This window comes from Sciurus carolinensis, chromosome 3 (assembly GCF_902686445.1).
Source record: "Sciurus carolinensis chromosome 3, mSciCar1.2, whole genome shotgun sequence".
Lineage (NCBI taxonomy): Eukaryota > Metazoa > Chordata > Mammalia > Rodentia > Sciuridae > Sciurus > Sciurus carolinensis.
This window is the reverse complement of record NC_062215.1, coordinates 175,661,919-175,681,181: the sequence shown is the minus strand read 5'-3', so window position 1 is coordinate 175,681,181 and position 19,263 is coordinate 175,661,919. Positions and strand designations below refer to the sequence as shown.

The 19,263-nt window shown below is 41.0% G+C and overlaps 1 protein-coding gene and 1 non-coding gene across 2 annotated transcripts in view; one reads left to right on the top strand and one right to left on the bottom strand.

Moving 5' to 3' along the window:
* The window catches only part of Dis3l2 (DIS3 like 3'-5' exoribonuclease 2), a 356,804-nt gene extending 342,864 nt beyond the window's left edge, over window positions 1–13,940 (bottom strand). Inside the window, 1 exon segment of the mRNA XM_047544162.1 lies at window positions 13,459–13,940. The gene's annotated coding sequence lies outside the window, so the exon portion shown is untranslated.
* On the top strand, window positions 9,312–9,391 carry Trnaa-ugc (transfer RNA alanine (anticodon UGC)). The gene has a single exon. It is a non-coding gene; the product is annotated as a tRNA-Ala (tRNA).
* Window positions 13,941–19,263: the final 5,323 nt, after the last annotated feature.

The following is a 19,263-nucleotide window of genomic DNA, read 5'->3' as shown; positions in this document are numbered from 1 at the left end:
GCAAGGTTACTGTTTCAGTTTGGATCTTAAATGTCCCCCAAAGGCCCTAATATAAAGGCTTAGTCCCCTGCCTACGGCACTACTGGAAGGTAGCAGAACTGGGGCTAAGTATACCCTTGAAGAGGATATTGGGACCCTAGCCCCTTCCTCCTCCCTATATCCCAGCTGCCACGAGGTATTCAGCTGGGTCCCACCATGTGCTCCCTGCCATGATGTTCTGCCTCACCAGAGGCCCAAAGTAAAGGGGTCAAGGGACTGAAACTTCCGAAACCATGTGGCAAAATAAATCTTTCCTCCTTTTAAGCTAATATCTCAGATATTTTGTCACAGTGACAGAAAGCTAACAGTTACTTCTAATATTTGAAAATCAATGTAATTCACCATATTAACAAACTAAAACTGAAAAACCTTATGACCAATCTGTAGACTCAGAAAAAGCATTTAACAAAATCCAATATTTATTCCTAATTAAAAACTTTCAACAGCAGTTGTGGGTATAACTTGTAGTAGAGCACTTGCCTAGCATGCACAAGGTTCTGGGTTTGATCCCCAGCACTACAAAAATAAAATGTAAAAAAACTGTCAGCAAACTTTGAATGGAAAAAACTTCCTCACTGATAAAAAGCATTTACAAAAAAAAAATCTACAGCTGTCATCATACTTCAGGATATGATGGCATGACTGAACATGATTACAAATAAAACTATGTGCTTGAATAGGTCCATACATCCCTCTGTTGTCCAGCTACCTGTGCCATAAGTGATAACGTGGCAGAAGTGGAGACTGACAGAATTCTAAAGGGTTTCTTGCAAAGATTAAATGCTTTCTCCTTAAGATCAGAAACAAGACAAAAACACCTGCTCTCATCATTTCTCTTCAATGTTGTATTGAAAACTGTGGCCAGTGCAATAAGGTAGGAAAAAAAAGAGAGAGACTAGAAAGGAAGAAGTAAAACTATTCCTATTCACAGATGACAATCTTATACAAATTCAATGGAATCTACAAAAATGCTAGTAAAACTAATAAGTGAACTTACAGACTGGCAGAGAACATCAATATACAAAAATTAATCATATTTCTACGCACTAGCAATAATCAGAAATATAAATTTAAAAACATCCAATTTCAATAGCATTAAAAATAAGAAATACTTAGGGATAACTATGACAAAAGTTAAATAAAATTTTTCACTCAACACCACAAAATATTGCTCAGAGAAATTAAAGGAAAGCTAAATAAAAGGAAACCATGATGTGTCCATGAGTTGGAGTATTTTTAGGATGGCAATTCTCCCCAAGTCAATCTTAGATTCAATACAATTTCAGTCAAATTGTCAAGCAAAATTTTTGGAAAAGTTGGGAAGCTGATTCTAAAATTAATACAGAAATTGAAAAGACCTAAAAAAATCAAAACGATCTTGAAAAATAACAGCAAAGTTGGAGAACTTAACACCACCTGACTTCAGATCTCATAAAACTACAGTAATCAAGTCAGTGTAGTATTGGCATACAGTCGAATAAATAAATGGAATAGAAAAGAGCCTAAAAATAAAACTATGCACATATTAATAGATTTTTCAACCTATATACAAAGGCACTTTAGTAAACAAAGTCTTTTGAACAAAAGGTGTTAGAGCAACTTGTTTCTGTATGTAAAGAACTTTGTTTCATATCTAGCATCATATATAAAAATTAACCCAAAGTGGATCATTGATCAAAATGTAATACCTGAAATTATAAAATTAATAGAACATTTAGAATAACTTTGTGACATTAACTTAGGCAAAGATTTCTTAGATAAAGCAACAAATTATAATCAAAAAAAGAAAAAATTATACACTGGACTTTGTCAAAATTAAGAACTTCAGGTCTTCAAAAGAGATCATTGAGAGAATGAGACAAGAAGAAAATGTGCAAATCTTACATCTGAAAAAAAGGCTTATGTCCAAAATGTATAATAAACTCTCAAAATTCAGGGAGGTTTTCAAGACGGCAAATAGAGGAGGTCACTTTCCTGGCTGCTCTGTGGAGGGAAACCAAGAAGACAGGCAACTTCTCAGCAAGGTACGTAAACAAAAAAAAGTCAGGGGGACTTTACCAGAATTTAAAACTGGACATTCAAAGAACATCAGGGACTCAGGAGGATGGATATAATAAAATAAGGAAGAAATCCCCAGAGACACAGCCACTACTGCAGCCAGGCCAGAAGCACCAGTCAGAGTGGTCCCTCCGTGAGCAAAGTGGAGGGATAAGGGAATTAAAGGAACTGCATTTTGGGGAGGCCCAAGGCGTGTCTGGGTATGGAGAGTTTAGAGATCAAGGACACTACCCCGCAAACCTGAAAGACACACTGCTCAATATCCAAGTATGGGGAAAGAAGCCACCATCTCTTCAGAAGGCACACAGAGGACAAAGGAAGGAACCATTTTGCAGCTGCGGCATGGGCACCAGCAGCTGAGGAAGCCAATTTCTGGCAAACCCAAGTTTGGCCCAAAATACAGGTCCAGTAAACACACACTGCACAACATAGAGTGTGCTTAAGTGACCAGAAGAAAACCAAACGTGGAGAGAGGTTTACACAGGGGACAACTGGTCATGGAAACCCACCCAGCTCTACTCCTCCCTCTCTAATTCCTCTGCTTGCAGGACGGGCTGGGAGAGACGCACCTGACCAGGGACTCAAAGGGGAAGAGCAGGAGAGACTGTTTGGAGACTGAACCCCAGACCAGGAAACGTCGGGTCTGAAGGTGACATAGGGGACTAAGAATTCCAGTGTGAACCAGCAAGTACTGGGTGCTGCAGGTGGGCTGATTTTAAATCTCCAGACCAAGTGGCATTCAGCAAAGAGCCTGAGGCTTCTGCCTATGGGATTACCCTCACTCCAGCAATCCGAGGGTGGAACATCACACTCCAGAAGACCCCACCTGAAACTGCTGAGACACTGACAATCTTTTGAACTCCAATGGAAAGATTCTTCAACTTTTCATCAAGATCTTTTTTTTAATTCTTTTTCTCTGTTTAATTGTGACCTTAATGGTACATGGACATTTACACATATTCCTATTTTTTTCTCATCGCTAGCATTTTTGAAGCCATTAGCTTTTTGTGAACTAAGATGTTTGATTAGCATATTTTAGTTTTGTCTTGTATTCTTTTATTTTTTAATTTTTTAAATTTTTATTTTATGTGTATATTTGTTCTCCCACCTGTTTCCCTTGATTCTTTTTTCTTCTGCTAATAGCCAATCTCTATTGTTCTTTCACTCGTCCTTTAATTTTTTATTACTTCTCTCCTCCCTCACAATCATCACATCCCACATCACTTCTGTTCTCTCCCTGTCCACCATTTGAAATTATAAGCCCTTTTGCAAACTTGCTGTTTTTATTGTAGGCAATAATTGATCATATTATTTCAGTTTATTGTGATAATTAACACTGTAGACATCACAGTAGGAACCATTTGGTTTAATGCTGTATATTGTTTGTATTGATAGTTATTATTTGTCTCCCCCTAAACAGTGAGGTACTGAAAACCTTCAGGGACACACACATAAATCCACAGGGTAGAAACTCTACTGCCTTGGATCCATACTGTTAGAGGGGTAGACACACAAACAACATTAAAAAAGCAAGGGAACAAACTGCCCCAAACAAACCAAAATACTCTAATAATAGAATCAATCAACACCACAGTGGAAGAAATGTCAGAGAAGGAGTTTAGAATGTGCACAGTTAAACTGATCTGCAAAGTAAAGGGCAGTGTAAGAAATGAAATTAAAGAGAAAACAGAGGAAGTGAAAGAAGACTTCAATAGAGGCAGAGATTCTGGAAAACATAAACCAAGTAGAAATTCTCAAAATGAAGGAAACAAAATACCAAATTAAAAATTCAATAGAAGTCGGGCACAGCAGCACACACCTGTAATTCCAGCAGGTCAGGAGACTGAGACAAGAGGATCAAGAGTTCGAAGTCAGCCTTAGCAAAAGCGAGGCGCTAAGCAACTCAGTGAGACCCTGTCTCAAAATAAAATACAAAATAGGGCTGGGGATGTGGCTCAGTGATCGAGTGCCCCTGAGTTCAATCCCCCATACCTGCGCCCCCAAAAAATTCAACAGACAGCATCACCAACAGACTAGATCACGTGGAAGACAGAACCTTAGGCAATGAAGAAAAAATATATAACCTTGAAAGCACAGTTGACCATGGAGAGAAAATGTTAAGAAACCATGAACAGAATTTCCAAAAACTAGGGTATAACATGAAAGGAGCAAATTTAAGATTTACTGGGATAGATGAAGGTGTGGAGATACAAATCAAAGGAATGCACAATCTTTTCAATGAAATAATATCAGAAAAGTTTCCAACCTAAAGAATGAAATGGAAAATCAAATACAAGAGGTTTACAGGACTCCAAATGTATAAAATTACAAAAGACCCACACCAAGACACCTTATAATGAAAATGCCTAACATACAGAATAAGAATAGAATTTTAAAGGCTGAGAAAGAAAATTATCGGATTACCTTTAGGGAGAAACCAATTCAGATCTCAGTTGATTTCTCAACCTAGACCCTCTAAGGTAGGAGATCCTGGAATAACACACACCAAGCTCTGAAAGAAAATGAATGCCAACCAAGAATTCTATATCCAGCAAAGTTAAACTTTGGATTTGAAGATGAAATAAAAACCTTCAATGATAAACAAACGCTAAAAGAATTTGAAATTAGAAAGCCTAATATTCTCAACAAAATATTCTCAACAAAATATTCCATGAAGGTGAAATGGAAAAAAAGTGAAAGTCAGCAAAGGGAGGAACTACAGTAATTAAAGAATCAATCAAAGGAGAAACTAATTCAAATCAAAAACTAGAAATAAACCCAAATGACTGGGAATACAAATATATCTCAGTAATAACCTTTAATATTAATGGCCTAAACTCATCAATCAAAAGACACAGACTGGCAGATTGATTAAAAAGCAAGACCCAACAATCTGCTGTCTTTGAGGGACTCACCTCATTGGCAAAGACATCCACAGACTGAAGGTGAAAGGATGGGAAAAAAAATATAACTCATATGAACCATGTAAACAAGCAGGGATTTCTATCATATCAGATAAAGTGGACTTTAAGCCAAAGTTAATCAGAAGGGACAAAGAAAGCCATTTCATACTGCTTAAGGGAATTATACATCAACAAGACATAACAATCATAAATTTTATTTCAAATAAATCCTCGATTTCAAGAATCAAATAGAGGCTGGGGTTGTGGCTCAGTGGTAGAGCACTTGCCTAGCACGTGTGAGGCACTGGGTTCGATCCTCAGAACCACAAAAAGATAAATAAATAAAATAAAGGTATTGTGTCCATTACAACTAAAAACCATAAAAAAAAAAAAAAAAAAAAAAAAGAAGAAGAATCAAATAGACCACAACACAATAATACTGGGTAACTTTAACACACCTCTCTCACCACTGGATAGATCCCTCAAACAAAAACAAAATAAAGAAGCTTTAGAAGTAAAAATGCAATAGAAAATTTAGACTTAACAGACATATATAGAATATTTCATCCTTCAATGACTGAATACACTTTCTTCTCAGCAGCACATGGATTTTTCTCTAATACAGACCATGTTACGTAAGCTATTGTATGTGTTGGCATACAACTGTAATATTACCTTAATATATTTTTAGCATCTGTAGTTTTTTTTTAGGGGGGAAAAGGGGTACTGGGGACTGAACTCAGGGGCACTCAACCACTGAGCCACATTCTCAGCCCTATTTGGTATTTTATTTAGAGACAGGGTCTCACTGAGTTGCTTAGCACCTCGCCTTTGCTGAGGCTGGCTTTGAACTCACAATCCTCCTGCCTTGGTCTACCAAGCCACTGGGATTACAGGCATGCCCATCTATAGGGTCATTTTGATAATTCCCTTTCCATTGATTTTAATTTTTGTGTTCTTGCTTTTTTCTTGATTATACCTGTTTATCAAATTTTAGTTGTATTATTTCTTCTCTATTTTATACATTTCTGCTCCTATTATTATTTTTTTCTTCCTACTACATAATTTGAAAGTAATCTGTCATTCTAGCTTCTTTCTGATACAAGTACTTTAAGTTACAAATGCTCATCTGAGTACTGTTTCATACCAGAGATCCTGATATTTAAGCTTTTATTATCACTTAGTTCAAAGCACTTTTTATTTACTTTTCTTGTGCTTTCTTCCTTGACCTTTTTGAAATTTATAAGCATGCCATTAATTTTGAAATAGTTGACATGTGGAGATGGGGTTCCATATTTCTTAAGGTGATTAATTTCTAATGTAATAAATCTTGCAAGAAACACAGTTTGCATGATTTCAAATTTTTAAAAAAGAAATGGAAATGCTTTTATCTTGATTGTACTGATTACATACATGCCAAAACTGATCAAATTGCATACTTCAAATATATGCATTTTATTGTACTTCAATTTTATCTCAATAAAACTATGGGGGGAAAACAAACAAATAAACTCTCAAAATTCAGTAATAAGAAACATATATTACAATTAAAAATGGGCAAAAAGATCTGAACAGACATTTAACCAAAAAAAGATACACAGAGAGTAAATAAGCTCATGAAAAGATGCTTAACATCACTAGTTACTAGGGAAAGGCAAATTAAAAACCGAAATCATCGTAGTATGGTGGCACATGCCAGTATTCTCAGTCATTCAGGAGACTGAGGCAGGAGAACCACAAGTTCCAGACCAGTCTTGGAAACTTATTGAGTTCCTTCTCAAAACAAAAATTTTAAAAAGGGCTGGGATGTAGCTCAGTAGTAGAGCACTTGCCTGGCATGTATGAAGCATGGGTTCAATCCCTAGTACCAAAAAATAAAATGAGATATTACTGTATATCTATTAGCATGTCTAAAATTAAAAAGACTGACCAAACCAATAGCTGGAAAGGATATACAGGAACTACAGTTCATACACACTACTAATGGTAGGGTAAAACAGTATAGTCACTTTCGAAAACTTTGACAGTTTCATTTAAAAGTTAAGGATATATCTACTACATGATTCAGCCATTCAACTCCTAAGTATTTAACCAAAATAAATAAAAGTATGTGTCGACACTGAGACTTGTACACTATTTTACACAGCAGCCTTATTAGTAACTAAAAACTAGGAATACCAATATTGCCATCAGTAGGTCAATGCATTAATCAAGTGATGAGAAACTATACAATGGAATATTACTCAGCAATAAAGAGTAACAATGTACAAATATGTCACAATGAGTTCTATTATTATGTATAATTATAAAGCTCCAATAAATTTTTTAAAAGAGTAACTGCTGATACACTAAACAATATGAATGCACCTCAAAAAAATTATATTGAATGAAAGAAGCTTAACTACGAACTGTATGATTCCATTAATATAATAAAAAATTCTGGGAAATCAAAACTTATGTATAGAGATAAAAAGATCAGTGGCTCTCTGGGAGGGACGTTAGGGACACAGAGCTATGAGGATGCTTTGAGGGTGACAAATATGTTCACAATCTTGTTTACGGTGATAGTCTCACAAGCAAACATAATCATTAAAATTTAACAAACTGCACACTTTAAATATGTGTATCTTATAGTGTCAATAAATCAGCTTTTAAAAATGGTGTTAATCCTCATAACACAAATCTAGCCCTAGCTCATTTATTAAAACTTTCCCTGTTAATGTGTATTTCAATCTTAAATTCATAATATCCTTACTTTCAAAGTATGAAGAAAGACTAATTTGAGTCGTCAAAAACTCAATGAGACACAAAGAAGACAAATGTCTTATTTGAGCAGAGATCTCTGAACAATTCAAACATTTTTTTCACTTAAAAACTTAACTGGAGGGGCTGGGGTTGTGGCTCAGTGGTAGAGCGCTTGCCTAGCATGTGTGAGGCACTGGGTTCGATCCTCAGCACCACATATAAATAAATAAGTAAAATAAAGATAAAAAAAAATGTTATTAAAAAAAAACTGGAAAAAAAAGTTATGTAAATTGCTGGTAGGCTCCTCCCAAGCAAAAGGCCTGCTAGCATTTCATATTCAGTCCTTTAAACGGATCAAAAAAAGCAGCAAGGAGCCACAGGGAGAGATGCTCAGGTAAACAGCAACGTGCAGGCATATCTCTGCATCTCTCAGCGCGCAGACAAGCGCCACAACCTCCTCTCCACATCAAAGTCTCGTGGAAGACAGATACCATCCAATTTCATCAAAGGAGGCCTGAAGGGAAACGGGAAGGACAGAGTTCTTCAGATAGCACCTGGTCCTGCTTAGGGATACCCAAGCTCCCAAGTCTATTTGACACCAACAACGAACTCCCTTTATTGGAAGCATTTTCTCAGGAAACAGGTAACTTCCTGCTGTATCAATCTACTTCCCTACTTGCCTTTTTCTGTACCGTTATTATAATATGTTGATGCTTCACACCAGGGTTCAGATTACAGTCAGACACTGATTTAGGAAAGTGGCCTCCTGCAGAGATGGAAGCAAGATGGGCTTGGGAATCACATATGGCCCTGACATTGGGTCTAACTCTTGTAACCTCGTGACTTAAGTAAACCCCCTGAACTTCAATGTTCTCCTAAGAGTTAAATCATCTTCCTCATTCCTCAATGGAACAATTGGTGTTAATTGACATAATGCATGTGAATTGCTTCAGAAAGGGGAGGGGATCCATCAATGATAATCCTTTCCTGTAATTCAAAGACAGGTTCTGAGGAGAGGGTACTTCCTCATCAGTCCTTACCCCTGTGCAATTTCACCAGATATTTTTACTGTATACTGTGTCATATAAAGGTCTTCCCCAAGAGCCGGTATGAACACTGGCTCTTGTCGGCCACCATTAATGCATCCCAGAGGCAGGCAGATTGGGAGTCAAGAAAGGTGTCCAACTTTTCAGTTGGACAGTTGATTAACTTGCCCAATTCTAGTTTCAACATAACTAGTCACATAGTAGCAGCTCTGGGACAAGAAGTTCTTGCTAGGGTTGCTCTCAACCTGAAAAGTCCTTGTCAAACCGTTTTGCTTCATGTTATGTGACAAAAAACACCTTGTGCAGGTCCACCACTACCCTCCATATAATAAAGGTAACAAGAATTCTGGTTAAGTCTCCACCTTCCTGACATCACCAATAATGCCCCAGACATTTGAACTTCAGAGGGAGCTATGACCCCATTCCCAGTTTCATTTGTCCCTGTGCCCAATGGTATCCCATTTTCCATAGTTTCTTACCTTATTAAAATATATATATAAAATATATTAAAATAAGGGCTGGGGAGATAGCTCAGTCGGTAGAGTGCTTGCCTTGCAAGCACAAGGCCCTGGGTTCGATCCCCAGCACCCACTCCCCCCAAAAAAAAAAAAAAAAAATTTAAAATAAATATTAAATATTAAAATAAAAAAACTTTTTAGAGGTTGAAACAAAAAGACTTTCTAAAAATTAGACTCAAGAAGGCTGGCCATACAATAATATGAGAAACCAAGGAAGGTCTGGAATAAATAAAAGCTTATAAATCTTCCTCACACAAGAAAATGTTTTGTTATACTTTTTTGAACTTAGAATATTGGCTCATCTCAGAATCATTTCAAGTCCAATATCTAAATTCAACTGGTCCTATAGGCATTCTGAGATAAGCACTATAAACCGTGGTACAAATATGATTCAAAAATGCTTACCGGGGGCTGGGGAGATAGCTCAGCTGGTAAAGTGCTTGCCTCCCAAGCACAAGGCCCTGAGTTCGATCCCCAGTACCGCAAAAAAAAAAAAAAAAAAAAAAAAAAAAAAAAAAAAAAAACTTACCGGGGGCTGGGGAGACAGCTCAGTCAGTAGAGTGCTTGCCTTGCAAGCACAAGGCCCTGGGTTTGATCCCCAGCACCCCCCCAAAAAAAAAAAAAAAAAAAAAAAAAAAAAAAAATGCTTAGCAGCAATAAAACTCAGAAGGATAAACTTTCACTTGTAAATAAATCAACTAATCTAAAAAGCTTAATGCATTAATTGTTTCACTTGAGGACTTTTACATTAGACTATTAAAATTTTCAGAGGAACCCAACTCTTGGTGTCATGGGCAATTATATGCATTGTAGAAGGCACTAGGAAAAGATAAAAGAGCTTAACTCTGATGACAAAAGGGAAAGAATTATTCAACTGCAGAAAGACCAATGTAAATTTGATTACAATAACCAAAGGTCTAAAATTCATGAAGTTCAAAACTTCAAACAGGGCCATCTTTTAAGCAATGAAATTCCTGAAGACAATTAATCAATCAACAAATATTTCTTCAGTTTCTGCTGTGGCTTGAATAAGTGCCTCTCGAAGGTCAACGTGTTAAAGGCTCAGTTCCCAGCCCATCGCAGTACCAGGCAGTGAGGGAATCTTTAAGAGTGGGTGCCTACTGGGAGGTCTTTAGGTCACTGGGTGGGACCTTGGCCCCTACCTCGGAACTATTCTCTTTTCACTTCCCAGCCATAAGGTCAGTGGTTCTGCTCAGTCATGTGTTCCCATATGACATGCCACCACAGGCCCAAAGCAACAGGGTCAACTCATCATGAACTGAAACCTCTAAAACTATGAGAGAAAATAAACCATTGTTCTTTATATTTTTATTATCTCAGATATTTGTTATAGAAAGCTAACTAAAACAGCATCTAATAGACCTCAGCAAAATGCTACAGGGATACAGATAAGCATTCTGTATCTCATGATGCTTCTGGTCTAGCTAAAGAATACAGCATTAAATCACAAGCAAACAGGCCAAACCAGAAAAGGTACCTGGCCAAGAGGTCAAAGATCAGAGAGCTCCAACTCTGTTCTGATTCACTAGATGTCTCTCCTCTGGCAAAGCACGGGACTCTTATTATCTCACACAGAACAGAAGAGGGATAGACCAGATGATCTCTACAGCCTCTTCCACTCTGGCTCTATGAATATAAGATCAAAAGACAAGGGAGAAAATTTGGTAGGATTGTACTGATTGATACCAGGGAAAGAGCATGAAGGTAAAAATGGATATGTCTTATGTGATTCCACTTACGTGAAGTATCTAAAGTTGTCAAATCATAGCAACAGAAAGTAGAATGGTGGTTGCCAGGGACTAGGGAGCGGGGGATGGTGAATTGTTTGATGGGAACAAAGTTTCAATTTTGCATGAAAGTTCTAGAGATCTGTTACATAATAATATAGTTAGCACCACTAAACTAGGTTTAAAAATGGTTAAGCCTGTAAGTTTTAAATTATGTGATTTTTTTACCACAATTTTTGAAAAAGTTGCAAATATTAGTGCCTTATTAGTAGTTCTTATGAAAAAGTATTTCAAATTAAATAACTCCTAAGAACCACTCTTAATTCCTAAAACTCCTTTCCTCTCAAATGAGCACATCTTACTAGTGAAACACAGAGGCTTCTCCATCAGTAAAACAGCAAAGGAATTTGTCACTGAAGGATGAGAAGATGATACAAACACCAAGCAGTGCGAGAATACAAAGCAGGCTATTCAAACACAACCTAATTGTGTCATTCCCATCAGAAATTCAGCCCAAGTTCCTAAGTAAACACTTTACAGAGGCTTCTCTCTACTCTGAGGACAAAGAAAATCTCCACCTACAAGGTCCACCACCATCTGGTCCTGCCCACCTCTCTGGCCCTCTCCCCTACCAGATTTCTTCCACATTCCTCCAGTTCCATATACAGAGCTATACCTTAAGTCCCTGGTCCTCTACGTGGACCCTGACATCAGAGGGTCTCTGCCCTACTAATTGCTCTAACTGGAACATTTTCTTTCGTGTGCAAACTGCAGTTCTCAATTATCAAAACACTTGCCACAGCTGTAGTTTAACATTTGTGTGATTCCTTGATTATCATCTGCTGAGTTCAGGGACCATGTATACATTCACCCTCCCCCATCTCCAAGGCCAAGCACAGGACCTGATACCAAGTAGCACTCAAATATTTGTTGAATAAGTTAATAAATGAATACAACCTATAAGAAAGTAACAAAATATCTTAAGAGGTCTTCTTAAGAGTTTGTGCATCTTTACAAATGAATCTTTAGTGGATCCTCAAAACAAATGAGCCTAAAATTCCTATATAAGTTTTAAAAAAGAGCGTTAGTTCATGTCTCTAAATTGCTCTGGCCCTTCTGTGTCTCAAGGTAAACACTGACCAACAAAGACTGATAAGCTAAACACACACCCAGGCACAACATAGATAAAGTTGCTGGTTGCTGAGTAAATGTTGTTTTGTTATATCACAAAATAGTTGTTTCATGTTTTCAAACAACATGCCTGCTTCACAGAAAACATTCAGGAACTAGCAGAGCAAAATTTCACAAGACTCCTAAGTATGAACAGTAACTAATTCTACCTAAACTACTGTGTTTCATACAAAGACTAACTGTAAAAGCAAATAACCTCTAAGGAGCAAAGTCCCTGGCTGTAGTGTCAATGTTTTAGATCTCAAACAGGAAAAATGTCAGAGAGATTCTATAAAAAGAATTTGAAAGAAATAGATCCAAAATCAAGTGACCTTAGAAAATTAAATAAGGACTTCAAAAGGCCACATGGAACTATTTCCCAAACCTTAAAGTTAAGAATATAAGGAAAGAAATTATTTAGCACACCCTAACTCCCCCAATACAATGAAACACACCTGCAATCCTGGCTGAGGCAGGAGGATCCCAAGTTCCAGGCCAGCTTGGGCAACTTGACAAAATCTTGTCTCAAAATTTAAAAATACAATAAAAAGGGCTGGGGATATATCTCAGTACTAGGATGCCCCAGGTTCAATCTCCAGTATCAAATATATACACACACACATATATACATATATATTGTATATATGGACAATCCCATCTACACTTTAGAGCCAAAACAAGTCTCAATCTATCATCATATTCCTGAAAAGCCCAATCCACACTGATTTCTCCACCCTGACCTACATATTCTGCACTTACACAAACGATATCTTGCTGCTTTCCTAATGACTGAAGGTGTGCTGTCTTATTTCTTCTAAATCCTTTCAAGTACATATAACGCTATAGGTGCTTAATACTAATCGAACTGAAATTATACAGTTTTGAATGGTGAATTTTGATATGTTAACTGCACTTTATTCTTAAATAATGTCATTCCTAAGACTGTTCACATGTCTCTGTTTTAGCTCCATCATCATCAGATTTAAGTATCGTTATCAACGATCTTCAAATAAGGTTTAGTTTCCCTACTACCAGTCGTTCAAACTCAAAGGGAGGTTTTCGGTGCCGCCGTTTCCTTTCAAGCGTAAACCTGGGCCGTTAACACCACCTGCCCTACTTCAGTGTAGCAAATTCCACTAGAAACCTTTCGCAAACCGAGGCAGCCAGCCCCAGGGAGAGTTCCTTCTGCAGAAAACCAGAAGACAGAAGCTCTGAGCTGCAGGATACCAACCTTAACGCCCGGCCCCCAACTGGAAAGCTACCTCCCTGAAGCAGGCTCGGCGCACGTGTGCAATTAGTCTCTACGGTCAACACAGAGCGAGCCGCCGCGGAGCGCGCCGCGGGGCCGGCGTCAAGCACCTCCGCTGGGCAGCGGCGGCTCGGGGCTCCTGAGGCGCCCAGCCCTTGCGGCCGCCAGCGACGCGGGAGGTCGCGTCCACAGGTGACCCGAGCCGCGGGCAGCGTCCTCTCCGAGCAACAGGTTCCACTGGGTCTCCCGTCCGGCGCACCGCCCGGCACTCCGAGGAGCACCCGCCCGGCCCGGCACGCGGAGCGGGGGGCGTGGGTGGCCGGGGGCGGCGCCGGGGCCAGGGGAAGCCGCCGGAGGCAGAGGACGCTCGCCCTGGGCCGCCGTCCCACGCGCGGGGCGAAGCGGGAGCCGAACCGGGAGGCCAGGCCCGGGTGGCCCCGGGGCGGCGTGCAGGGGGAGGGACAGGGCCTCACCGTTGCTCCCCGGAGGCCGGCGCCGCGGCGGTCCCGCAGTTGCTAAGGAGAATGCTCTTCCGGGTCACGGGCGCGCGCTCTGGAGAGCGACGGCAGCCGGGTGGAGCCAAGGGCGGCGCGCGCCGGCGAGTGCGCGGTGGACTTGACCGGTGCTCGGCTGCAGCGGGGCGAAGGGGTGGGCGAGAGGCCGCAGCCGCTCCTCTGTCCCTGGCGGCTTCAGGGAGGGCGGTCCCGGAGACGCCTTCCTGCGCGGTAGGGCCCCCTCTTCCACCGACGGGCACTGCCGCGCCCGGCCCTCGGGGCTGTGCGCCACCCAGCAGGGTGTCACCCAGCGGGCGCTGCTTACTGATCCTTCCATTTATTGGACACCTTCTCAGGGCTATGTGCAGTGGTGGCACTGAGGACACCGAGGTGGACAACCCAGGTGGGGTCTCTGCCCTAGAAGGGGCAGACTGGCGGCAGGGCGGATGACAGTGTCCCGCGGGCAGGGATGAGTGAAGGAAGCCGTGGTGCCTGCCTGGGAGAGGTCTGCCCAGACACGGGTGGAAAAACCTGTTGATAAAGACGTGAAGCCTGTGGAAAGGGCAGGGGAGAGGGTCAGGAAAAAGGTAGGCGCGGCTTTGAAACCCACTGAAAGTTCAGTGTGGCCTGTCCAGGGAATAGCTAAGAATGGGATCTGGGAAACACCACCACTGTGTGCAAAGGAAAAGGAACTCCAAAGAGCAGCTGTGGTAGAGCAAAATTGGAACCTTACCAGTTAAAGAGCTGACCGCTGCGGTTTTGCACGCTGACCCACAGCAGCTCCGCTTACTGACACATAACCATAGAGACTTGCAGTGGCTAACGCGGACCTGTTACAGATAACCACGGTAGCAGAAGCAAGAAACAAAACAACCAGGACAGAATAATCCCCCGCTTTAGGCTTAGTGAAGTAAAAATCCCTAAGCCATATGAGCCAAGAGCCCCCTAGGTTGTTAACAAGCTTGTACCCGTGTAAGGAACATAGAATATACCCTCCAATAGAATCGCACCAACTCCCTTGCCTTTAGGTACCTAAAACTTGCTTATGTATAAGAGTAAGATCTCAGACTTTGGGACTTATCCCTCTGGGCCATGGCACCATTAATAAAGTGTTGCTTCCAGATCTCAGCGTCCTGACCCTCCTTTCCTACTACACAGCCAAGGGGTGAAATAATGTCACTGAGGAGCTGGTCACCATTGTCAAATGCTGTGGGGATCAAATAACCAGTGGTGATCATAGAAAAATCTAAATTCAGGAAATCAATGTCAAAGCAGAAGATGGCTTGAATCTGTATGGTGAAGGAGTCCATTGCCATATATTCTCCATAAGAAAAAAGTACATTAAATTGTGCCTGGATTTCTTAATGTTTTAAAAAGCACTGCTATAGTATAAGCAAATTTCAGGATTCCCCTACTAAATCACATGAGCTCTTTGAAGATGAAAAATGTGTAAGGTTGCATGTACAGTGGCTGCCACACACATAGGCCTTAGCCAGTGTGTGTTTAAAGAATAAACCCAAGGATCCTTTGATTTTTAACATTCTCACAGATCCTTCCAGAGCCCTCAGCCAAACTCTGTGTAGGTGGAACTTGTCTATTCAAACTGGAGAAGATGAAAGAAGCCCGGCAGGGTAGGAGGCAAATGTTGGGAGGGGCCGTTGGGGACAGGAATGGGAAGACCCAGAAGAGAAAGAGAACAAAAGATTGAAAGGATAAAATCTGTATTAGACTTGGAAAGCAAAGCCAAATAAACCAGAAATAGAAGCAGAAGTAGTAGAGCAAGGGCAAGAGCAAAGGATTTGATAAATAGGTGTGCCACTCCAAAGCTCAACAGGCTGATCTCATTTTGACATCTGGCAGAGAGTACGATGCCAGCCAGTGTAAAGGCTTCAGGCCTGGGCTGCACCTACCCCTGAACCCTCCAGTTCAATGAGCCCAGCTTCCTCATGTGAGCTAAAGGAAGACCACAGCACAGTCAGGAGTGAACCTGGGGTGTTTAAGTCAACCTTTTCATTGCTGTTACTGAAAGACCTGACCAGACACCTTAGAGAAAAAGTTCATCTTAGCTCACAGTTTCAGAGGTTTGGTCCACGGTCAACTGACTCCATAGTTCTGGACCCAGCTGAAGCAGAACATCATGGTAGGGCATGGCAGAGGGAAGCAGTTCAGGACGTGGAAATCAGGAAGAAAAGAGCGAGCTCCACTCACCAAGGACAAAAGATTTACCCCCAAAGGCACGCCCCCAGTGACCTACCTGCCTCCCGTTACCACCCCAGTTAATCCATATCAGTCTCATAATTTAATCATTCACCTCTGAATATTCTTGTATTGTCTCACACATGAGCTTTTGAGGGACACACATATCTAAACTGTAACATGGGGTAAGAGGATTGCCCTGTAAGACTACTTCTAGTCCATAACTTCAGTATATTTCCATTAAAACAAATATTACAATAAACTCTCCCAAAAGATTTCAAAATAATGTTTTTCTCTGAGAAACTGTAAATCTATCCACAATGCATTTGATCACTTATCTGTGGAAGTAAACCAAGAAATTCAAAATGTATGACTAAAGAATCTAGAAACACACAAAATATCAGTCCATTCAGACTGCTATAACAGAATCTCATAGACTGAATGGCTTATGAGCAACAGACATCTGTTTCACACAGTTCTGACGGCCTGGATTCAATGTCTGGCATGGGCCTACTTCCTTGTTCATAGATGGCTATCTGCTTTCTGTGTCCTCATGTGACAGTAGAGTCTCTTTTATAAGGGGATTAATCCCATTTATGAGGTCTTCGTTCTCAGGACCTAAAAACCTACCAAAGATCCCACCTCCTGGTACCATTACATTGAGGAGATAGGATTTCAGCATAGGAATTTGGGGGGACACAAGTATTTGGTCTATAGCAGGGACCCAGATGTAATGCCAGCAAGTCTTAAGACCAGAAAGTAGTTACAATAGGTAAATGGAAGCTTAATCAATTGTTTTGTGAACAAAAGGGAAAAAGTCAGTTCATGATATAGAAAAGAGAAGACCCAAATACGTGAAGTTGATGAATTCTATCTTGCATACCCCTGGAAGCCTCAAATACATCATCTACTTCAAAGACCTGTATTCTGTTGAAAGGTCAGGATGTATCCTTAGGCTCCATTTGATTGGGGTTCTGAGAGTTTTCAATGGTTCCTCAAGGGTTAAAAATGTATCCTTGTTCTAAAGGGAATATTTTTAGAGAACTGTAGGGAATTGTAGGTGAACTGCGTTTTGCCTGACTTTGTTCTCTGGATGATGGGTGGTGAGTTCATGATGCAAAATGCTTTGAGAGATATCCCCAAGACCCAGAATATGAGTAGGACCAGAATTCCCATCCCCTGTTGGTATATCTGCAGTCGCCAGAAGAGTTCCAGCTCTGGAGAGACTGTGTCTGTGTCTTAGTGTGAAATGCTGAAAGGGGCTTCAATAAGAAAAATTTAATTCTCAACAGTTCCAGAGGCTGGAAAGTCCAAAGTCAAGACACTGGCAGATTCATTGTCTAGTTATAGTCCACTTCCTGGTTCTTATCATGTCCTGACATAACAGGAGAGGGTGAGCTGGCTCTCCAGCTTCTCATAAAAACACTAATCCCATTCTTGAGGGCTCCACCCTCATGACCCAATTACCTCCCAAAGGCCCCACCTTCCCTCACACCAGGAGTAGGTTTTTAATGTGTATTGGGGGTGACACAAACATTCACTCCATTAACCTGTTATAAAGTCCTGTCCTCCCAGGAGTTTAGAAGTTAGACAGTTATCGTTGCCCCAAGAACATTCCAGCCACCACCACCCACAAACCTGGTCTTAACATCCACCCAGTCACAAAACAGGTGCAAAGGAGTCTTCCTCGACTACACTTTCCCTGATCACCACACCCTCACTCACCAATCCAGCCAGGAGCAAATCCTGTAGATTGTCTCATTCCCCCACCCCATTCCACCACCACCAATGACAGTGAAAGAAGCAACTCGGAATCAATAAAAAGTGTTGCAACCTCAAAGATGGACCAAGATGATAAAGGTGGGGTGCGTGTGAAAAAATGTCATGACCAAATCAAATACCATAAGAACTTCCAGGCTGAAGGAGATAAGAGGGGATGAATTCATTCCACAGCATGATTTACTTGCCTTTCACATGCTAATTACTGTATGAATGAAAGGACAATGAGGGCTGGGGAGATAGCTCAGTCGGTAGAGTGCTTGCCTTGCAAGCACAAGGCCCTGGGTTTGATCCCCAGCACCGCAAAAAAAAAAAAAGAAAGAAAGAAAGGACAATGACATAGGGTAAAGAAAAACTAAGGCAGAATTGAACACATTTCAAGAACCACAGTGAAGTAATATTTGCAGGCCCAGGGGTACAGCTCTGGGCCTCCAGTTCATGGAGGGTGGGCCAGCCCTCAGCTTAGCTGTGGGATTCCAAAAGGTGCCAGGAGCCTGTCTTCGCCCGCATGGGCTGAGAATACTACAGGCCTAGGGTGCTGTGGGCGAGTGGTAAAGGGTCTCATCACCACAGACACTAGTCTGACTTCCTTGGTTTCAACAATTAGACCTGCCCACCCCACTACTTCCAAGTGGCAGTCATCTAATTATAATCTAATTTTGTTCTTAAGTTTAATTAAATACATTTTCTTTTAATTTTTTTCTCTTTTAATGTCTAAATCCCACTAGAACATTCATTCCCTTTTCATTTTTCTGTCCTCTTAGATTTTAGACTTTTGAAGCCAGAATTAAAGACAGGCAGTCACTATGGATAGGTAATCAGGTCAGATGGAGAAAATGGAGGCTGGTTTGGGTCTCGGAAGTTGGAGACCTCCCCTGGGAGATTGGAATGTCAGTGTCTCCAGAGTCCTTTGATCACCAAGATTACCTGCCTATACGACCCCTCCCAAAAAGCTGCAGGCCGGGAGTTGTTCATTAACGCCCCCTGAGCTGCTGCCTGCCTGGACCACTCCGTTTGGCCCTTCCCGCTGCCCATCTGCTTCCCACCTTTTGGCCACCCCACCGGCATCTCCTGGGCCTAGTCAGTAGGCAGGAAGGAGAGAGATGGGGGTGGGGGGGTGGAGAACAAAGGAAACTTTAGTCTATAAAAGGGGCAGGGCGCTTTCACTTCTCGGGATACCAGAAACACCAGTCACTACCTTTAAATAAAACTGCTCTGTATGCCTGCCTCAGTGTGCTTCCCTAATGTTCCAAGTTCAGCTCTTAAGGAAGAACTTGTCACCAATAACCAGAGGTATCACTTTTACCCTTCAGTTCTC